The 8,293-nt window shown below is 55.3% G+C and overlaps 1 protein-coding gene across 1 annotated transcript in view; it reads right to left on the reverse strand.

Moving 5' to 3' along the window:
* Window positions 1–7,140, reverse strand: part of PPP1R16B (protein phosphatase 1 regulatory subunit 16B) — a 102,819-nt gene extending 95,679 nt beyond the window's left edge. Inside the window, 1 exon segment of the mRNA XM_032606568.1 lies at window positions 7,027–7,140. The gene's annotated coding sequence lies outside the window, so the exon portion shown is untranslated.
* Between the last annotated feature and the right edge of the window lie 1,153 nt (window positions 7,141–8,293).

The raw sequence follows: 8,293 nt of genomic DNA on the forward strand, positions 1-8,293 counted from the left end.
AAGTCTGCTCCCCTGCAAACCAGCCTGCAGAGCAGATGGCTGGGCGAACAGGCGCGACAGGCTGGATTTGCTTGAGTGGGTGATACCAGGGACCCCTCACCTGTAGACTTGGGCTTCCCCAGACCTTTGCTCCCCAAGTGCAGTTCACAGACCAGCAGAATGGCTCCCCCTGGGAGCTTGTTATAAATGCAGATGCTCAGGCCCTAGACCTAATGCATCAGATTCTGTATTTTACAGAAACCCAAAGGCTGTGAGCAAGTTTGAGGCCTGTGCTCAAGATCCCTTCCCCCGTCAGAATAAGTTCTAATCCATGCGCACCTCTAACCTGTCCAAACACCCTTTGGGGCCACTCTTTTCTTTCAAACTCCCAGAGAGCCCTGGAAAAGCAGCCTGGTCCTTTCAATAGCCCAGATCTAGGCTCAGCAGGTGCCTGGGGCTCACGATGAACCTTTGCTTTAATGAATTATTTCAAAGCTCACATGAAAATAAACCTTCCCACTGAATTGAAAAAGAGACAACAACTCTGGCCTCTATGATTCTGGGGCGTAAAACATTCCCTTCTTTTGTATAGAGTCGTGACCCCTACTTCCCTGGCCAAAGCCATCCAAAGACATCAAATGCTCAAAGAAAACAAGCCATGTCTTCCTATTGGCCAAGCTTCAAGTTATCGGGCAGATTTCACACTGGAGCTTGACCTCATTAATCCAAGGCCTATCACATTGCTGTAAATGTCAGTGGAAAAATAGCCATTCAGTGGGTTTCCTTCATTCCACCAGAAAGGGAAAAAAACAGGAAGCTGACAGCAGCTGCGCCCCAGCTTGGCAGATCCCAAGGGCCCAGCCGACAGGGCGTTCCTTATGAGCACCTACATTCCCCTGCCCCAGCCTGCTTGTCCAGATAAAGGTGGGTCCTGCGTCTGTATGAGCAAAATGCAGCTGTGATTGTAGCAACAGTGCTGATAATTCGGGCCCCCTAGCACCTGCTCGAGAAGGAAAATAGCTTGGTCTGGATTTCTTTGGCCTGAATGACCAGTTGGCTCTTCATCATTCAAGTTCATCTGAATCACTTCTGTCCATTCAAAATGTCCTGCAAGCCAAACCTCTGGGACTCCAAGGGACATAAGGCCTTCCAAGTACTCATTCATCCCTTTAATGCATATTGATTGTCTCCTGTGTGCCGGCCATCATGCTGGGCAACTGGGGACACAGGGCTGAATGAATCAGACACAGTCACTGACCTTAGGGGCCTCATGTCCAGTGTAAGCTTTCTCAATTTCGGCACTATTGACATTTGGGATGGGACAATTCTCTGTTCTGGGGGGCTGCCCTGGGCACTGTAGGATATCTTGCAGCCTTCCTGGCCTTGACCCACCAGATGCCAGTAGCTCCCCGCCCCCTCTGCACTTACCCACTTGGTGACAACCAAAAATGTCTCCAGACATTGCCAAATGTCCCCTGGGGGGCCAAACTGCCCCCAGTTGAGAGCCACTGGCCTAGTGGGGGCGAGACAGAGTAAAAGAATAATGACCACAAATAGCCATATAATCGCAATTATGCTAAGTGCCATGGAGGGAAATTTTGTGGATACGATATCAATATATTTATGATGTGGAAGTCAATTCTATGCGTGATTACAAAATCCTTTATGACAACTCTGAATTGTATATATATACATATACATGTATATGTGTGAATGTGTGTGTGTGTGTGTGTGTGTGTGTGTGTGTGTGATCTGTATTTCCAGTTGAAGAAATTGAGGTGCAAGGAAGTGAAGAAACTGGCCAACACCCAAAAGCTAGTGAAAGGCAGAGGCAGGATTTGAACCGTGGCCCTGAACTTTGCCTCCTGTAGAAAAGGAAATTCGAGCCTTTGTTTTGATGTCTTCTGTAAACAGGTAGGGTGTGTGGTCACGTGATGCTCTAACCAGCCATCCTAAAAGACGCATTCCTTCCTGGGGTCACCGTGGAGCTCCACTGCCACCTGCTACATCAATCAAGCTGCAGACTGCCTGCGTCAAGGCACGTTCGTGGGGCCCAGCGGGCCAAGGAAGGAAGCCCTGAATTCTGAGACATCCAAGAACAGCTCCCCATCGCCAAGTGCCTGCACGCAGGGCCTTCCCAAAAATCAGGGCTGGGAGAGAATGGGGCAGTCCCCAGGTACCCGGAGCACACCCCACTGTGATCCATCGCCAAGATGCCTACAGCCCAGCATCCAGGGGTACTACCAGACATTCTGCAGTCAGCTTTAGGTATTTACCAAGGGCACGCGTGAGGCGGTACACATAGCACAGAGCAACTTCGGAGACCTCTAGACATGAGTTCCTGCCACTTATAAGCTGAGTGCCCTTTAGCAAATCACCTCATCCCCTGTGCCTCAGTTTCCCCTTCTGTTCAGTGGGGATAAACGCATCTACTTCAATAAATCAGTATGAGGATTCGATGGCAATACGAGCAGAGACCTTGGTCAGTGACCAGTATCCAGAAAAGTCCTTGGTACCTTATGGACGAGGGAATGAGATCGTGACGCCTCCTCCACCCACATCCCCTTCCTTCAAGTGAGAAACGTCCCAGGAAGAGAGAAACAGGCGCAGAAGTAGCAAAAGCATCTCTGGAAGAAGGAGGGGACCTCTGTGCTTTCCAGGTAGAAGGAAGAGGAAAGGACAGTTCATATACTGGCAAACGTGCACAGACCAGCCCTTCCTCGCCTGCAGAAGTTAATTCTAGGCTGCGATCAGACATCTCCGTTAGCTGCAGGGGGCCTGCTTTGGGTGAGGAAGCGTTTAACCATTCGGGACCCCTTGGCAGGATGCCCTTGCTCCCTGGCCTTGCCTCCTGCCCCTCCCTAAGTCACACCCTACGGGGACGGTGCTCCAGCTATCACTCCTGCTCGCTGCTCTCCGAGACACCCAGCACTTTTAAGCCTCTGTGCCTTTGCACAAGCTGTTCTCTTAGCTCAGGCTGCCCACCCCCCTGCTAGCCACCACCTGGAAATCTGTCTCTGAAGGGCTCAAATGTGCCCCTACTGCAAAATTTGCCCGTCTGCAATTGGTCACTGCAGACTAATAATAATAGCAGCCAACATTTGCAAGCACTGATGAATATCTAGAAGGCTCTGAGCTGAGGTTTTTGCCCATGTGGTCTCCCTTTTCTCCTCACATCACCACCCTAGAGGTGATGCATCGCCACCCAGCTACAAGGTGGCGGATTCAGGAATGAGACCTGGGTTCGTTAGCCGAGCCCACCTGTTCATCCACCCCTCGACTCTTCATTCCTCTTCTTGCCAGTGAAGCTGGGTCCTCACTATCACCTTTTGCCCCTAGATTGAGAAGCCTGAGAGCTGCCTGATTCATCTTGAAATCCCTCGCTAAGCACAATAGCTAGAATGGAGTAAACATCTGTTGAACGAATCAACAAATCCTGCAAAACGGCAGCCAGATGAGAAAAGCCAAATGACAGACTTCCTAGAGACAGGCCCATGCTGGACTTGAACTCCCAGAAATCAGCGGCACCCCCTCCAGGCTAAGGGGCTTTCCGTGTCCTGTTAGCTAGAGGCAGAAGAGTTCTGACGTCCCCCAGATTCGGGGGGTGGGGGAGTGAGGGTGAGAGGGGGGAACCTGTGAGAGCCCAGTGCAAAGGAGGAAATGGTGGTGATGGTGATGATAACCATGTCCTGCATTCCTGCCCATACCAGGTGCTGCACGAAGCACTTCCTGTGCATCACGGGCTCACAGAATCCTCACAACCCCACAGAGCAGGCATTACGATTACACCCATTTTACAGATGAGAAAACCAGGAGTCAGAGAGAGTAAATAATCTACCCAGGTCACAGAGCTTTCAAGTAGAGACCTGTAATTTGAACTAGGCCTATCTGACTCCCTTGCTCTTCAAACTTAGTGGCTTTCTGTAGGAGGCAAGCTTGTCCAAGTCCTCCTTAAATCCCAGTGTCTAGGATGTACTCAGGATGAAGAAGGTCATCCTAGCCTCTGCTGGAAGAATGCCACTTGGGACCCAATGTACACCAAGTGCTCCAAGTCCTGGGTGCAGGTGGCATGGGGGTGGGGGTGGCTAGATTGGCAGAGGGGTCAAGGTTGGGTGAGGTTCCCGATGGTCCAAACACAGCACAGGAATCCAGGTATATGCCTTCCGTGATCCATAAAACCATTCTGGCTGCAGTCTCTGTTGGTTAGAGAATGCTGACGCTGGGTATGGAGCAGGTTTTGAGAAGAACCTGGGGCCCTAGTTTCCAAAGAGTCCAAATGAATTCTGCAGAAGGTTACTGCCTTGGGGAAAAACCCACCTTTCTGCGTCAGCATCCTCTTAGCCCTGTGGCTCAGGCTCCCGAACAGACTTAACAGCTGGATTAGAAATGTAACCTCCACTCCATTACCAATTACCAAAGAGAACGAAGTCTGAGCAGGCACTAGGTCTTGCCTGCCATGTCCCTCCACGCCAGGATAGATTCAGAGGGCGCAAGGGTGCAAGGAGCCCCAACCCAGAGCCCGCCAGTGAACGGCACAGAGGGAGGAGACCAAAAGAGGGGTGAGCGGGATCAAGTGGTCTTCCTGAAGGAAGACATTCAGAGGCTGGCAAAAGCTGGGACCAGGAGAGGGGTCAGGAAGGTTCCAGGGAGGGGGACGCTGTTGGGTAGACTCCAGTTCACAGCAGAGTACGAAGTTGAAGGTCCAAAGTGTCTGGTTGACATCTTGCCTCCAACATCCTGGCGGCAGGTGGGAGATGAGGGGCTGGGAGGCTGTGTGGGAAAGTCCGGGAGCAGGCTGAGAGCTGAAAGGTCTCACCAGCGCCCACCAGCCGCCCGCAAGCTGCCTCTTTATGACAGAGCGGAGGGAGGAAGATGTGGAAACTCCCCCAGCCCCTGCAGAACCACCCACCAGGGCTCTACTTCAGCTCCTGCCTAAAAAGAGACACGCCCCACTGCAAAGCGTTCTGAGAGGCGCTGGTATTAACAGAGGAGCGCTCCCGCTGCCGAGCTCCGCTGCACCCAGCACCTCACACGGTCCTCTCCCCATCCTCCCACGGCCTGATTAGCCCCGTTTCCTAGAGGCAACTGAGGCTCCGAGGCCAAGGGCCTCGCTCTCGGGCAGAGAGCTAGTCACTGGCTGAGCTAAGAAGCTTTATGGCCAGTCTCGGAGGAGGCCTCCCTGATGGAGAGTTTTCCTCCGGTGCTTCACCAGACACGGGCAATGGCAGGGCCCACAGGGAGGTACCCCCGCTGGCCGAAGTGGCCAACGGCAGGCCCCTTCCCGGGGGCGCCCTGCGGGCAAGGGCGCCTGATACCTCGGGGGTCCGGGTCCTCCACAGAGGGCGATTCAGAGGCGGCACCTGGTGCCCGGGGCCGCTGAGAGCTGGTGGGCGCTTCTGACAGAGAACAGGGGCCCATTATGTGGAATCCAGTCACATGGGCGCGCAAGCAGCTCGGTTTTCGGTTCTGAGAAGCGCTTATGGAGCCGCGTCTCTCTCCTCGGGCTCCAGAGATGCCCGGGAGCACCGGGTCTCGGGTTTTTCGCGCCGCCCTCCCGGGAGGGCCAGATTCAGAGCTCCAATTATCCGCCCGAGGCTGGGAGCTGCATCCTCAGCATCTCCCGCTAAGCCGGTCCGGGCTGGAGAAGGAGGAGGCGGGGAGTCGGCCTCAGGGAAGGAGGCGGGCAGAGCACGCCCCCCCACCCCTGGCTCTCCACTCGGGACAGTCTGGACAGTTCAGTCTGGGCGCCCCCGGTGACCTTGGGGAGACCCCTCTGCGCGACCTCTCCGGGGAGGGCTGCACAGTTTCTGCCCATCCTAGGCGCTCGGGGGCGCTCCTCCGGCAGGAGTCGATGCGCGGGACTCGGGAGGGGAGGAGAGCTCCAGGTGCGGGGGACCGAGCCGCGGGCGCACGGCTGCCCTTCGGAGAGGCCGGGAACAACCACGCGCGGGGTCTCCCCGGGGCCGCGGGGCACTGTCAGCTGGATCCCGCAGGAGGCGGGTCTGCACGCGGGGGCGCCTGCCCTGGGGACCTTTCCCGCCCAGGCAGGAGCCTTCTCGGCGCCCTGCCACCGCCTGCGGGGAACAAGCGCCGCCACGCGAGGGGGCGGCGCCCCCGTGCCGGGCCCGAGGCTGGGCACCGGGGCTGTCTGGTGCTGGTTGTGGCTCCTTCTGCGCGGCATTGCGTCCCCCGGCAGACGGCGACCCAAGAGCCCAGAACCCGCGAAGGAGCCCCCTGCCCGCCCCAAGAGCCGGCCACGGCGGCCGCAGCCAACAAACTGCCACTGCGCCCCGTACCCCGGCCTCATCTCTGGCGCGCAAGACCCGGGAGAACGCCCCCACCCCAGCCCGACTCTCGGGTCCTGCGCTCCCGGTACCCACCTTTCCAGGCTCCCCCCACCCCCAAATTACCTTCTTGCCGCCAGCCCTTAGCCAAAGCTCCACACACACCCCCAGCCAGACCCTCAGAGGCTGGGACCGCCTCCTCACCGCGATCCTCATCCCCCGCCCTGTCGAGCTGCAGAACGCAGGGAAGCAGGCGGCGCCGCGGGGGAACTCACCCGCTCTCCCGAGCCCTGCCCCGGGCGGCTCCCGGCCGTGGCTCGGTCCGTCCGTCCCCGAGCCGCAGCTGCCAGTGCGGCGACAGAAGCCTGCTCCGCACGACCGCGAGCCTCCACCCCGCCCCTCGGCTCCTCCCCCGAGGCGGGGCCTGAGCTCGTGGGAAGGGAGTGGGCGCGCTCTACCCTGCCTGGCCGACGAGGCAGCTCCAGGAAGGGTCCTCGCGTCTCTGGGTGCTCCCCACCCCTTCACCACCCTACCCTTTGAGCAGCTGGAAATTGAAGGCGGATGAGAAGCGACCAGGATTCGGAAGAGTTTTCCTTACGGGCTTCCTCCCACCCTCCAACACTACTAGCTTGGAAAGGGGGAAGCCCAGGACTGGATTCTTGCTCCCATTTGATGGAAGGGCATCAGGAAGCCCAGAGAGCCGCAGTAAACCACCCAAGGTCACACAGCATTAGTACAAGTGCCAGCAATTCAAGTCTCCTACCTTGAAGCCTGAGTCGGAAGGCTTCCTAGGACGTCAAGGAGCCCAACCAGGCCTTGTCCTGGGGGCAGGTTTGTGGGATCAGGTCCCCCAAACTGAGGGGTGGGAGACGAGAGCCAGACTAGTGGGAGTATGGGGACCGTGGCCTGCGACGTAGAATCGCGTCATTTACTCTTTCTGGGAAGAAAGGAGGTGAAGCGAAAGAGGAAGGAAGTGGTCGTACCTCCACTGACGTCTGCCACTGTTTGGGAGGTACAGGATCTAGAAAGGGGCTGCCTCCCTGAGATAAAAAGTAATACACAGCCGGTGGCTCCTATCTTTGAATTCAATCCTCTTTCCTGGGCTGAAGACCCCTCCACTCAGCACCATCTTTTCTTTAGAGGACAGTGGATTTAACTATCTTTAAGTTGCTGTTGAGAAGACCCTTCTCTCCACCCCACCCCCCACCCCCCAGAAAGAGGAGAGAAAGTTAACAAACAAAAGGGAAAAAAAATCCATCCCCAAACATTCTCTGGAATCCACACTCACTGAACACGGGCTTTAGAACAATAGAGTTCTCTTCTGCACAAAGGGCCTTGTTTCCTGAGCTTTCTCAGCCTCCAGACTAGAACCCTAGGCACCCCAGGGCCAGCCAGTGGGGCACAGAGAAGGTTTAAGTTTGGGGAGTTTCGGGATGATACCCAATTAATTCAATTCAATTTCTTGTTCAAAGAAATCCCTTACTTATTATTATATAGCAACATTCTTCTGAGGCTGACAGTATAACCTGAGTTTAGTGATTTCCTGTTTGCTGAGGAAACTCCGTGACCTTTCTTGGGGAAGTGAAAACCTCTGGATTGGGCTTATTCTGGGCCCCCAACCTCCCCAGTTTCTCTGAAAGCTCCTCCCCAATTTGACCCCTGGCTTCCTCTCAGATCATTAATAATCCAGTTGTGAATGACACCGTTTCAGAAGAGCAATTAGAGAGCAGGACAGGTAGGGAAGACTTAAAGTGATGTTTAAAATAACCCAAGGGGATCATTGTTCGCTGCAGAATGTTTTCACTGATTTATCATGAAGAGCTGTGGGCTGAGAGGGCGGGAATCCGTCTCTCCAAGGCATGCGCAGAACTTGGAGCCTGCTTCCTGAAATGATGCCTTGAGTATGGGTCCAAATCCCCATGCTGTGCTGTTCATTTACACTGCTCTCAATGTTTGATATCCAAAGTTCAAGTATACTCAGAATCCGGTGGAAGACTCACATTTCCTGATTTCAAAACAAAGCTACAATA

This window comes from Phocoena sinus, chromosome 15 (genome assembly GCF_008692025.1).
Source record: "Phocoena sinus isolate mPhoSin1 chromosome 15, mPhoSin1.pri, whole genome shotgun sequence".
Lineage (NCBI taxonomy): Eukaryota > Metazoa > Chordata > Mammalia > Artiodactyla > Phocoenidae > Phocoena > Phocoena sinus.